Raw genomic sequence first — 13,503 nt, 5'->3', positions numbered from 1 at the left:
ATTTCTCAACAGAAACACTTGAGGCAAGAGAGATTGGCAAGAAATATTCAAAGTGCTGCAAAGAAAGAACCTACCATCAAGACTTCTTTATTCAGCAAGGCTATCATTTAAAATTGAAGGAGAAATAAAAAGGTTCTCAGACAAAAAAAGAACTCAAGGAATTTATTACAACCAAACCAGTACTGCAAAAAATGTTAAGGGGCCTGCTGTAAAAAATGCAAAGAAAAAAAAAATCGAGAAAAAGAGGATTGTAGATTTAGAGAATAAAATGGCAACAAACAACTACATAGCAATAATAACCTTAAATGTAAATGGATTAAATGCTTCAATCCAAATATATAGGGTAGGGGTGGCAAGATGGCAATGGAGTAGGTAGCTGTACCAACTTTCACCTCCCAGAACCAAAGTGGATTACAACTTAATTTTAAGAACAATCATCTGCAAAAACCAACTTGGACTAAACTATGAGGACTCCTTAACCAAGGAAAACCGAAGAAGCCACACTGAGACTTGTAGGAAAAGTGGAAATGCAGAGAGGGCGTCCTGGATCCCGGGAGCAAATGGCAACCTCAAAGGACTCGTGTGGTGGGAAGTGAGTTTAGTGGAAATGGGAGTGTCCTGGGCCCCAGGAACAAAGCCCCAGCCTGCAGCCCCAGGTCCTAGAAGAGGCATACAACAGTATTTATTTGCAAAACAAGCCAGGATACTGTATGCAAGAAAGAGACAGATTTCCTAGACCCAGGATTCTTCTTAAAGGAACCACGCAGAAAACTTCTTTCACAACCACTTACCTGGGGCTCCAGGGGACAGGGAGAGATGAGAGGACCAGAGTAGCAGGAAGACAGTTTAACTTAGGAGGCACAGGGAGTAACACTTTAAGGGACAGCCACCCTAACCCCTGGGCTGAGTCACACCCCAAATCTAAAGTGAATATTTTTCCTGGAACCAGCAATACCAGCAAAGGGAAGCAGGTCACCAGCCAAATAGAAGCTCTCCTGCTGCACTTAGAGCAGACTTGCTTAGAAGCAGGGAGCCATCAGAGATACAGTATTGACTGCTAAGGTCTGAGCTGCATGCCCCCCCACACACACTGCTGAGTGCTCGCCAGAGGGCGGACGGCAGTGTGACATGGAAGCGCAGTCCCATCGGCAGGCATGGAAGCCGGGGGCCAGCCACAGTTGCGGCATGGGCATGAGCACAGTCCTGCCTACAGGGATGGAAGTCAGGGCCAGCTGGGACTGAGGCCCAGTACGAGAGTACTCCCACCCAGCAGGGCTGAAGGCTGAGGGTGGCTGCAACAGCAAAAGGAGCATACAAAAGCCATCCAACCTGTGGCTGAGGGCTGGGCAAGTAAGAGTGGTCCCACTTGCATCCCACCCTCAGGGGCAAGGCAAAGCTGAGGAACCAGCTTAGACCTGTGGCTGAGCGCAGGAGCCCAGCCCCTCACACAGGGCTGATGGTTGTGGCCAGATGCACTATGGAGGTGGGGCAAAGATTGAGGTCAGTCAAGGCTTGTAGCCCAGACATAGAAGTGCAGTCCCGCTGACAAGAGAGGTGCAGAGGCCGAGCAGACCAAGGCTTATAGCCAGGGCATGCAAACACAGTTCCACTCGTGGAGGCAAGACAGAAACCGCAGTGAATGCTGCAGTGAGCCAGCACCAGCAACACCCATACCTTAACGCCCAAGGTGGCAACAGGGGCAGTGGCAAGCCTGCAGACAGACCACACCTATAGAACACAGAGGCCACACCAATCTTACTCCTGTGGCCACACACTTCTTATATACAGACAAAATTGGAAGGTAGAGAAATGCAACACAAATGAATCAAGAGAAACCCAAGAAAAATGTTTGAATGAGTTGAAAATAACCAAATTACCAGATGCAGAGTTTAAAATAATGATTGTTAGAATGCTCAAAGATCATAGAGCAACAACGGATGGACATAATGAGCACCTAAATAAAGAGATAGCAAGTATAAAAAAGGACATTCAAATAATAAAAAGGAATCAGTCAGAAATGACAAATACAATATCAGAAATGAAAACCACACTGGAAGGAATTAAAAGCAGGATGGATGAAGCTGAGAATCAAATAAGTATGTTAGAGGACAAGTAAACAAAACCATGGAAGCAGAGCAGAAGAAGTAAAGAGGCTCAAAAAGTGTGAAGAAACTCTAAGAGAGCTTTATGACAACATGAAGAGAAATAATACCCACATCATAGAGGTTCTTGAAGAAGAGAAAAAACAATGGATAGAGAATTTGATTTAAGAAATCATAGCTGAAAACTTCCCTAAATTGATGAAGGAAAAAGTCAAACAAGTTCAAAAAGCACAGAGAGTTTCATTAAGGATGAACCCAAAAAGGTAAACACAGACACATCATAATTAAAATACAAAAATTAAGAGATAAAGAAAAAATACTAAAAGCTTTAAGAGAAAAGCAGTTTATTACCTACAGAGGAGACCCCATAAGGGAGCAACCAAATGGTGCTGTGATTGGCCCACCATGAAAGCTGGAATGCCAACTAGTGGGCGAAAGGGACCAGGTTGACCAGCACTGCAAAAGTGGGTGGTTTTTATAAAAAAGTTTGCCATCACAGACTTAGATGCTAAAATTCTCAACAAAATATTAGCAAACTGGATCTAGCAATACATAAAAATAAATCATACATTATGATCAAGTGGGGTTTATTTTAGAGAGACAAGGCTGGTACAATATCCACAAATCAATCAATGTGATTCAACACATAAAAACAAAAGAAAGGATAAAAATCACATGATAATATCAATAGATGCAGAAAAATCATTTGATAAAATCTAGCACCCATTTACGATCAAAGCAATCAGCAAAGTGGTGATACAGGGTTCATACCTCAATATGATAAAAGCCATCTATGACAAACCCAAAGCCAACATCATAATCGATGGCAAAAATTAAAAGAAATCCCCTTAAACTCAGGAACAAGGCAGGGGTACCTACCCCCTTTCACCACTCCTATTCAACATAGTTCTGGAAGTCCTACTCAAAGCATTCAGACAAGAAGAAGGATAAAAAGCATCCAAATTGAAAAGAAGTAAAACTATCATTATTTGCTGATGACATGATAGTATACACAGAAAACCCTAAATTCTCAGTCAAAAATCTACTAGACCTGTTAAATAAATTTGGCAAGGTGGCAGGATATAAAATCAATATTCAGAAATCAGTGGCATTTTTATAAACCAGCAATAAACTGTCTGAAAGAGAAATTAAGAAAACAATCCCCTTCACTACTACAAAGTAAAAATATATAAAGTAACTAGGAGTAAATTTAACCAAAGAGGTTAAAGACTTGTACTCAGAAAATTATAAAATATTGTTATAGGAAGTCAAGGAAGATACAAATAAGTGGAAGCATATACCATGTTCATGGATAGGAAGAATAAACATTATTAAAATGTCTATACTACCCAAAGCAATCTAGAAATTCAATGATATTTCTATTAAAATACCAATGACATACTTCAAAGATATAGAATATTTCAAAAATTTATATGGACCAAAAAAGAACATGAATAGCCTTAGCAATTCTGAAAAAGAAGAATAAAATGGAGTGTATCACACTTCCTGATATCAAGTTATACTACAAGTCCATTGTACTCAAAACAGCCTGGTACTGGCATAAGAACAGGCATACAGATCAATGGAACAGAACAGAGAACCCAGACATAAACCCACGTCTTTATTGTCAATTGATATTTGACAAAGGAGGTAAGAGCATACAATAGAGTAAAGACAGTCTCTTTAACAAACGGTATTGAGAAAATTGGACAGATACTTGCAAAAAAATAAAAATGGATCACCAACTTACACCATTCACAAAGTAAACTCAAAATAAATAAAAGACTTAAATGTAAGTTGTGAAACCATAAACATCTTGGAAGAAGACATAGGCAGTAAGCTCTCCAATATCTCTTGAAGCAATATTTTTGCTGATTTATCTCCAAGGGCAAGTGAAATAATGAACAGGATGAACAAGTGGAATTATATAAAACTAAAAAGCTGTTGCACAGCAAAAGACACCATTAACAAAATAAAAAGACAACCCACAAAATGTGAGAATATATTCGCCAATACATCTGATAAGGGGTTAATAACCAAAATTTATAAAGAACTTGTAAAACTCAACACCAGGAAGATAAACAATCCAATAAAAAAAATGAAGCCTGACCAGGCGGTGGTGCAGTGGATAGAGTGTGGGACTGGGATATGGAGGACCCAGGTTCGAGACTTCGGGTTTGCCAGCTTGAGCATGGGCTCATCTGGTTTGAGCAAAGCTCATCAGATTGGACCCAAGGTCGCTGGCTTGAGCAAGGGGTTACTCAGTCTGCTGTATCCCCACAATCAAGGCATATATGAGAAAGCAATCAATGAACACCTAAGGTGTCGCAAAAAAACCCTGATGATTGATGCATCTCATCTCTCTTCGTTTCTGTCTGTCTGTCTCTATCTATCCTTCTCTCTGACTCTCTCTCTGTCTCTGTTAAAAAAAAATGGGCAAAAGAAATGATTAGACACTTCTACAAAGAGGACATGCCTATGGCCAATAGGCATATGAAAAAATGTTCAACATCACTAATCATTAGAGAAATGCAAATTAAAACCACAATGAGATATCACCTCACACCTGTTAGAATGGCGCTTATTAACAAAACAACACATAATAAGTGCTGGAAAGGGTGCAGAAAAATGGGAACCCTCCTGCACTGCTGGTGGGAATGCAGATTGGTGCAGCCCCTATGAGAAACAGTATGGAGATTCCTCAAAAACTTAAAAATGAAACTGCCTTTTGACCCAGCTATTCCACTTTTAGGAATATATCCTATGAATACCAAATCACTGATTAAAGAAAAGAAATGCACCCCCATGTTTATTGCAGCATTGTTTACAATAGCCAAGATCTGAAACAGCCCAAGTGTCCATCAGTGGACGAGTGGATTAAAAAGCAGTGGTACATATATGCAATGGAAAACTACATGGCTGTGAGGAAGAAGGAAATCTTACCTTTCTTGACAACATGGATGAACCTGGAAACTATTATGCTAAGTGAGATAAGCCAGGCAGAGAAAGAAAAATACCATATGACCTCACTCATTTGAGGAATCCAAAGAACAGTTTGAACTAACCAATGGAACAGAAGCAGAGGTGGGATCAAAGGGACCAGAGGGAAAACAGTCAGAGGGAAAGTAAAAGAGAAGATGGGATCAGAGAAAGGAAAGAGATTAATGAAATTATATATACATAACAGAGCATTATAGAGAATAAGCAAATCCATGAGGAAAGGGGGGAAGGCATTGGGGGGAGGGGGCATGGGGCAGCTGAGAGGGAATAAGGGGTGGGAGGAGATATATTCTGTGGGACACTTGAATCTATATAAACACAAATTAATATTATAAATTAAAAAATTAAAAAAGAAAATGAAAAGGCAATCCACAGAATGGGAGAAAATATTTGCAAATCATATATCTGATAAGGGAATTGTATCTAGAATATATCATAAAAACTTTTATAACTCAATAATAAAATGATAATTGGCCCAATTTATAATTATGAAAAGATCAGAACAGACACTTCTTCAAGGACATACAAATGGGCTATAAACATATCAGGAGATGCACAACATCATTAGATGTATCATGCAAATCATAACCACAATGAGGTACCATTTCATATTCAGTGCTCAGCAATTCTTCTACTAGTGATACATCCAAGAGAAATTAAAAGCATATGCCCACACAAAAACTTGTTCATGAGTTATTATAGCAGCATTATTCATTAATAGTGAAAATGTGGCAACAACACAAGTATCCATCAACTGATGAATGTATAACATAAAATGTGGTCTATCCACACAACAGAATACAATTGGCAATAAAAAGATATCAAGCACTGATACATGTTATAATGAGGATGAAATTAGAAAACATGCTAAGTGAAAGAAGCTTGTCACAAAAGACCACATATTACATGATTCCACTAACGTGAAATACTCAGAATAAGCAAATCTATGGAAACAGAAAGGGGTTGCCTAAAGCTGGGGGTGGGGGAGTCAGGATGAAATGGAGAGTAACTGTTAATGGGTACAGGATCACTTTTTGTGGTGATGAATATGTTCTAAAAGTAATTGTGGCTATGGTTGTCAACTCTAGATATATATATATTAAAAACCATTGACTTGTATACATTAAATGGGTGAATTTGTGGTGTCAACACTGTGATAATCATATCTATGTATAATTTGTGTAAAGAAATCCAAGAGTTCATAATGATATAAATAAATGATCAAACAAATTAAAAAAGTATCTGTAGCCTGACCAGGCAGTGGATAGAGTGTTGGACTGGGATGCGGAGGACCCAGGTTCGAGACCCCGAGGTTGCCAGCTTCAGCGTAGGTCATCTGGTTTGAGCAAAGCTCACCAGCTTGGACCCAAGGTCTCTGGCTCGAGCAAGGGTTACTTGGTCTGCTGAAGGTACATGGTCAAGGCACATATGAGAAAGCAATCAATGAACAACTAAGGTTTTGCAACAAAAAACTGATAATTGATGCTTCTCATCTCTCTCCATTCCTGTTTGTCTTCCCTATCTATCCTTCTCTCTGACTCTCTCTGTCTGTCTCTGTAAAAAAAATAAAAAGTATCTGTAAACCTAACTGACATGCATAAAATGACTTATAAAAGGTATCCAAAGGATTTTTGTAATTTTTTCAATATATAATAAATATATAAATGTATGTCATAGTAAAAAACAAAACAAAACATAGGTTAGCTGCATGGATAAGAAAACAGGATTGGTACATATGCTGTCTACAAGAGACCCACCTCAGAACAAAAGACATACATAGACTGAAAGTGAAGAGATGCAAAAAAGTATTTCACGCAAATGAAAATGAAAAAAAGATGGGTAGCAATACTTATATATGACAAATAGACTTTAAAACAAAGGCTATAGTAAGGGATAAAGAAAGTCAGTACATAATGAAAAAGAGAGCAATCCAACAGGAGGATATAACCATTGTAATTATTTGTGTGCCTTATATAGGAGCACCTAAATATATAAAGCAGATATAGATTGATAAAGGGTGAGACCACAGCAATACTATAATAATAGGGGATTTCAATACCCCACTAAAATCAATGGACAGATCCTCAAGAACAAAATTAACAAAGAAATAACAGCTTTAAAGGACACACTAGATGAACTGAATTTAATAGATATCTTCAGAATCTTTCACCCCAAAGCAGCAGAATATACATTCTTTTCAAGTGCTCATAGTACATTCTCTAAAATAGACCACGTTAGGACATAAAACAAGTCTCAATAAATTTAAGAAGAATAAATTCTTATCAAGCATCTTCTCTGATCACAATGGCATAAAACTATAAATTAACTACAATAGAAAAACTGAAAAAACATTCAAACAATGGATGTGAAATAGCATGTTATTAAATAACAAATGGGTTAACAATGAGATCAAGGAAGAAATAAAAAATTTCTTTGAAACAAATGAAAAGAAACATACAACACCTCGAAATTTATAGACAGAGCAAACGCATTCCTGAGAGGAAAATTCATAGCATTACAGGCATACCTTAAGAAGCAAGAAAAAGCTCAAATAAACAACTTAACCCTGTATCTAAAAGAACTAGGAAAAGAACATCAATGCCCAGAGGAAGTAGAAGGAAGTAAATAATAATGATCAGAGTGAAAATAAATGACAGAGGCTAAAAAACAATAATACAAATAATCAATGAAACCAAGAGCTGGTTATTTGAAAAGATAAACAAGATAAAAAACCTTTAAACAGATTCATCAAGAAAAAAAAGAGAAAGGACTCAATTAATAAAATTAGAAATGAAAGTGGAGAAGTAACAACTGACACCTCAGAAATACAAAGAATTGTGAGAAAATACTATGAAGATGTGTATTCCAAAAAATTGGACAACCTAAGGAAAATGGGTAAATTCCTAGAAACACACAATCTTCCAAAATTCAATCTGGAAGAATCAGGAAACCTAAACAGACCAATTTCACCAAATGAAATTGAAACAATTATCAAAAATTTGCCAGCAAATGAAAGTCCTGGACTGGATGACTTCACAAGCGAATTTAACCAAACATTCAAAGAAAACTTAACACCTATCCTTCTCAAGCTATTTCAAAAAATTCAAGAGAAGGGAAAACTTCCAAGCTTCTTTTATGAGGTAAGTATTATCCTCATTACAAAACCAGGTAAAGACACTAAAAAGAAAGGAAACTATAGACCAATATCTCTGTTGAACCTAGATGCTAAAATTCTCAACAAAATATTAGCAAACCAAATCCAGCAACACATTAGAAAATCATACATCGTGATCAAGTGGGATTCATTCTGGGAGGAAAGGTTGGTACCACATTCATAAATCGATAAATTTGATTCATCACATTAAAAAAAAAAGAAAAATCACATGATTATATCAGTAGATGCCAAAAAAGCATTTGATAAAATCCAGCACCCATTTATGGTTAAAACTCTCAGGAAAGTGGGAATACAGGGAACATACCTCAACATAATAAAGGCCGTCTATGACAAACCGACAGCCAACATCACACTCAATGGGCAAACATTAAAAGCGATCTTCTTAAGATCAGGAACAAGGCAGGGGTGCCCCTTTTCACCACTGTTATTCAACATAGTTCTGGAAGTCCTAGGCATAGCAATCAGACAAGAGGAAATAAAAGGTATCCAAGTTGGAAAAGAAATAAAACTATCATTATCTGCTGATGACATAATATTGTACATAGAAAATCCTAAATTCTCAGTCAGAAATCTACTAGACCTGTTAAATGAATTCGGCAAGGTGGCAGGTTTAAAATTAATATTCAGAAAGCAGTGGCATTTTTATACACTAACAATAAACTTTCTGAATTAGAAATTAAGGAAACAATACCCTTCACTATTGCAACAACAACAAAAAAAATAAAGTACCTAAGAGTAAATTTAACCACGGTAGTAAAAGACTTGTAGTCGATAATTATAAGACATTGAAAAAAGAAATCAAGAAAAATACAAACAAGTAGAAGCATATACCCTGTTCATGGATAGGAAGAATAAACATCATTAAAATGCCTATATTACCCAAAGCAATCTATAAATTCAATGATATTCCTATTAAAATACCAATGGTATACTTCAAAGATATAGAATATTTCAAGTATTTATATAGAACAAAAAAGAACCCAAATACCCTCAGCAATCTTGAAAATGAAGAATAAAGTGTGAGGTATTACACTTCCTGTTATCAAATTATACTACTAGGCCATTGTAATCAAAACAGCTTGGTACTGGCATAAGAACAGGCATACAGATCAATGGAACAGAACAGAGAACCCAGAAATAAACCCACACCTTTATGGTCAATTGATATTTGACAAAGGAGGTAAGAGCATACAGTGGAATAAATACAGTCTTTTTAATAAATAGTGTTGGGAAAATTGGACAGGTACAGGCAAAAACATGAAACTAGACCACAAAATTACACCATTGACTAAAATAAACTCAAAATAAATAAAAGACTTGGCCCTGGCCGATTTGCTCAGTGGTAGAGTGTCGGCCCGGCATGTGGAAGTCCTGGGTTTGATTTCCCACCAATGCACACAGGAGAGGTGCCCATCTGCTTCTCCATCCACCCTTTCTCCTCTCCTTCCTCTCTATCTCTTCCTTCTCCTCCTACTGCTAAGGCGCCATTGGAGCAAAGTTTGCTCAGCACTGAGGACCACTTCATGGCCTCCGCCTCAGGTGCTAGAATGGCTCCCATCGCAACAGAGCAATGCCCCAGATGGGCAGAGCATCGTCCTCTGGTGAGCGTGCCAGGTGGATCCCGTTTGGGCACATGCAGGAGGAGTCTGTCTGACTGCCTCCCCACTTCTAACTTCGGAAAAATACAAAACAAAAAAAATAAATAGAAGACTTAAATTTAAGTTGTAAAACCATCTACAGCTTGGAAGAAAACAAAGGCAGTAAACTGTCCGATATCTCTAATAACAATATTTTAGCCAATTTATCTCCACAGGCAAGTTAAATAAAGAACAAGATAAGCAAATGGGACTATATCAAATTAAAAAGTCTTTGCAAAGCAAAAAAGACCATTAACAAAATAAAAAGACAACCACACAATGGGAGAACATATTTACCAATACATCTGATACAGGGTTAATAACCAAAATTTATAATGAGCTTCTAAAACTCAACACCAGGAAGGTAAACAATCCAATTTAAAATAAGACAAAAGAACTGAATAGACACTTCTCCAAAGAGGACATACAGATGGCCAATAGGCATATGAAAAAATGTTCAATGTTGCTAATCACGAGAGAAATGAAATTAAAACCACAGTAAGATACCACCTCACACCTGTCAGAAGGGAATTTAGGTAAACAAATCCACACACACTAAGTGTTGGAAAGGGTGTGGAAAAAAGGGAGCCCTCCTGCACTGCTGGTGGGAATGCAGACTTGTTTAGCCACTGTGGAGTATATTATAAAGTTTCCTCAAAATATTAAAAATGGAACTGCCTTTTTTTCCAGCTGTCCCATTTTTAAAATTAAATCTTTTTTTTTTTTTTTTTTTTTTTTTTTTTTTTTAGAGAGAGAGATAGATAGGGACAGACAGAAAGGAACAAAGAGAGATGAGAAGCATCAATCATCAGTTTTTCGTGACAACACCTTAGTTGTTCATTGATTGCTTTCTCATATGTGCCTTGACCGTGGGCCTTCAGCAGACTGAGTCTCGAGCCAGCAACCTTGGGTCCAAGCTGGTGAGCTTTTGCTCAAACCAGATGAGCCCATGCTCAAGCCGGCAACCTTGGGGTCTCAAACCTGGGTCCTCCGCATCCCAGTCCGACTCTCTATCCACTGCGCCACCACCTGGTCAGGCAGCCGTCCCATTTTTAAGAGTATATCCTAAGAATACCAAATCACTGATTCGAAAGAAGATATGCACCCCCTTGTTTATTGCAGCATTGTTTACAATAGCCAAGATCTGGAAACAGCCCAAGTGTCCATCAGTGGACAAGTGGATTAAAAAGCAGTGGTACATATACACAATGGAATACTATGCAGCCATGAAAAAGAAGGAAATCTTACCTTTTGCAATGGCATGGATAGACCTGGAGATTATTATGCTAAGTGAAATAAGCCAGGCAGAGAAAGGCAAATATCATAGGATCTCACTTATATATAAGTGGAATCTAATTAACAAAGTGAACTGAGGAATGGAATAGAGGCAGAGGTGGGGGTCACAGGGAGCTGAGGGACAGCTGTCAGAGGGCAGGGGAATGAGGGGATGTGATCAGAGAAGGTGAAGGGGTTAGTGAAATTATATATACATAACACATAAATTCAGATAACAGGATAGCAAATCCCAGAGGGAAGAGAGGAGTTAGGGAGAAGAGGCAAAGGGGGTCTAATGGGGGACACGGGGGTGGGGGGGTAAAGGTGTTACATTGAGTTGGACACTTGAATCCATGTTAACACAATAAATTAAAATAAATTTAAAAAACATTAATTTAGTGAGTAATGTAATGACAGATATGAAACAATATAAAGATGTAGCATATTTATTACTCTATATAGTTGTGCATGTTGACATAAATTTTGAATACAGACTTTCACAAACCACACATGCAGCAGGTTGAATTTTCAAGGAGGGCAAAATAGATTAACATCTCATATCTCTATACTATACATATTTATCAGTGTGGATGCCCTTATACTCATAAAACTAAATTACAGTTCAGGAGTAATTGATAGATATGTAACAAAGATAAAATTACTGCTCTTATGTTTTGAAGATTATTATTTTAAGTAAATTTTTCTTTAAAATACAGTCTTTGTTTTAAAATATTTATACCTAACAATGATCATTGATATGCACTGGTATGCATTTGCAAAGTATTATACTAGAGTAAGTGCTAAACTTTTGACTTTAGCCCTCACTTGGAATGTCTCCCAGTATTCTGTACCTGACTACAGTCCCCGGGTTAAACTAAGAAAACTTTTCTACCCCCATTTCTAGAAATAACTAATTATTACTATGATTTCAAACTATATTTAATTGTTATGAAGATAATAGTACAAGTTATTGCAAAGGTAGCATGTCAAATAGAGAAGTATGTTGGTTTGAGAATCAATTAAATAAATCTGGCAGTACAATGGAAAGAAAATGAGTTTCCTGAGACAATCAGCATATAAAATATTTCCCCTTGACATATGGTCTTTGGGTAAAGAGAAGTACTGTCTTTTTTTATCTCAGAAATAAAATATGTACAGTCTAACATCTGCCAAGTTAACCACCCTTTAAGAAGGAAATATGCTGAAGGATGCCAATTCCATCATCTAAAACTCTGCCTTATTAAAAATTGGAAAAAGTTGGGGAAGGGATTAGTCCTTGAATTTTATTTTATACAATGTGGTTCGTAATGACTAATTGGTTGTAGAAGAGAGCAAACATTAACATTCCTAACATGTCCTTCATCAGAGCTAGATTTTTTAAAGTCAAAATAAGTTTTTTTTTTCTGCCCCTAGTGAAATAATGTCAGTAGGTAAATTATTTGGCAGCACATGAAAGAGGAAAGACTATGAAGTTTCTCAGATTCTCAATTAAAGTGAAAACCATCCTGACTGGAAGAAAAGAAACAACAATGTTACATGTGCCCTGACTAGGAAGAGCACTAGTAGCCCAAAGCTAAATATTTGTCTTTTAATCTTGCAATTAGTCAATCTAAAAATAAGAACATTCATAACTTTATAAAAGGACTTTATACTTAGTGATTAGGCTGACTGCTATCATCCCATATTCCAGGGTGTGGATTCTAAAGGAGATTGATCCTGCATGTCAAATCAGATACAATGCTAGTAGTTGCCTGAAGCACTATATTTAGCACAATTCTGAGACTGCATGTGGGTCATTTCAGAAAAACTGTCATGATTGATGAATTATTCATAGTTCTGGAAAGAAAGAGAATGCATAGTTCAAATGAGATTTGATGAAGGTACTACGTAGAGCTGTGGGCAGTGCAAAGGGAACTTGTTAAGGGCACAGAGATAACCAGAGACAAGCAAAAGAGAAAACGTAGGACTAAACAGGCAGGGATGAAATAATGTCACCATATCCTTTGTGAGAGCTGACCCTGCGGAAGTGTGGGTCTGCCTGAAAGGAGCTGTGGAGAACTGAGGGGAAGCTTCCCGATACTGGGGCACTGCAGTGAAGAGGGAGCATGGGAGAAGTATCTCAGCCTTCCTCCTGCATTCTGATCTCGGTCAGTCCCTCCCATTGGCCAAACCAGGGACAGGCTGATAAACAAAATATTTAAAACATGGCTTAAAAAAATAAAATAATAAAATACCTTGGTTTTAGAATTTGCCAATACCCATTAGGCTCACCATGGCCAACGTCACCCACAAATGTGGTAACTGAACTGGAGTT

This window comes from Saccopteryx leptura, chromosome 1 (genome assembly GCF_036850995.1).
Source record: "Saccopteryx leptura isolate mSacLep1 chromosome 1, mSacLep1_pri_phased_curated, whole genome shotgun sequence".
NCBI lineage: Eukaryota > Metazoa > Chordata > Mammalia > Chiroptera > Emballonuridae > Saccopteryx > Saccopteryx leptura.
The sequence above is the reverse complement of the archived record's forward strand: the minus strand, read 5'-3'. Positions refer to the sequence as shown.